A 1657-nucleotide genomic window follows, 5' to 3' on the forward strand; every position below is an offset into this window, starting at 1 on the left:
AAAAGAATGAGATCTTGCCATTTGCAATAATGTGGAGGGATCTACAGGCTATAGTACTAATAAGTGAGATAAGTCAATCAGAGAAAGACAAATAGCACATGATTTCCCTCATATGTGGAATTTAAGAAAGAAAGAAAACAGAAAAAAAGAGATGAATAATAAAACAGACTCTTAAATACAGAGAACAAATTGGTGGTTGCCAAAGGGGAAGTGGATGGGAGGTGGGAGGATGGATAATATACAGAGAATTTTTTTCTTCATTTTAATTTTAATTTTTTCTCCATCTATAATGCCTTAGTGATTTCTCTTTGTTCTCCTTCACTTTGTTCACTGAAATCCTGGCCAGTGGTTCTATCAGCAGAAATTCCAGTGATTGCCACATTCATTACATAAGACAAGGGTAGTCATAGGCTCATCAGCACTGTGTGACTGCAACTGGTTTTAGGTACAGTTCTTGCATTTGCTGCACTGGAAGAGGTCAGTGGTGGTGCCACCAGTCTTAGACATCTGGAGCTCATAGATAGCCTCCTGAGTTATGGCATTCCTCAATTCCCTCAGTTCATCCCTGGCCATTCCCTCTGCCATCATTTTGGCAATGAGTCCAGCTGAGATGGCTCCACTGAACACATTCCTCCTCAGGCTGGGGTCCCTAGGCGCTTGAGATTGCTGATTCAGCATGTACCCAGTTCCAGTGCTTCATGTCCATGCTCTTGAACTCCTGGTGAATACGATCTTCGATTTCTGAAGTCATCTTGTCAAAGTTGATTCTATAGTCCTTGTAAACATATCCACCTTCAAGGCTACTAAGAATATCTCCACATACTTGTCCCACAGAGTCCCATGTGAGATAGTAGGTCACCAGGAGAAGAAGAGGGGGTAAAGATGGGGTCAAGAGCCCCTTGGGTGTTTTGGGAGTCCCTGCTGTTGATTTGCTGCTGTTTGATCTTTCCATCAGTGGCCTTTTTGGAAGAAAGTGGCTAAAGAGCTGGAGTCCATCGAGTCTCTCCTGTCTTTGGATTCTTCCCTTATTTTTTCCTTAGTGGAAAAGGCCTACCTCTGGCTTCCATCCAGTTGGAATAGTTAGCTCTTTTTCCTTCTTTGTTTTATCTCCTTCCTCTCCTTTTTCTCCCTTGGAGGGGGGAAGTGAGGGGAGTCCAGGTGAATTAAGGAGCTGCTTCCAGTTTTTGATGAGGACTTTGGCCAAGGACATCACCTTTTTGTCTGAACAGCTCTTGCAGACCCCATTAATGGCAACTCCAATGCTGGTTGTCTGGAGTAGCTGGATGGGCATCTGACAGCTGTTCAGTTTCTTCAGAAGGTCAAGGGCCCCTTCCATGTTCTTTATGGCCACCATCTCCTCCAGCTTTCTGACAATCCTCAGCAGCTCCTCTTCCTGGGCCATGTTAGTGCACAACACCCAGTGGGGTGAATTAAGGTGCACTTATCTTGATGAGCATTGAGTAATGTATAGAACTGTTGAATCATTATATTGTACACCTGAGACTAATAAAACACTATATGTTAATTTTACTTCAATAAAAAATTTTAATTCATGATCTTTATAATCATACTGTAAGAATGTGTATGCTCTTGCTCTTGGGAAAATATATGAAAATATTAGAGGTAAAGAGCACAATTCCAACTTTCTCTCAAGTGA

General features: G+C 42.2%; 1 pseudogene; it reads right to left on the bottom strand.

Annotated features, from left to right (window-relative positions):
• Positions 1-354: 354 nt before the first annotated feature.
• Positions 355-1402, bottom strand: LOC100688361 (annotated as a pseudogene).
• Positions 1403-1657: the final 255 nt, after the last annotated feature.

The sequence above is a fragment of the Canis lupus genome, chromosome 23 (assembly GCF_011100685.1).
Source record: "Canis lupus familiaris isolate Mischka breed German Shepherd chromosome 23, alternate assembly UU_Cfam_GSD_1.0, whole genome shotgun sequence".
In the NCBI taxonomy this organism is placed as follows: Eukaryota; Metazoa; Chordata; class Mammalia; order Carnivora; family Canidae; genus Canis; species Canis lupus.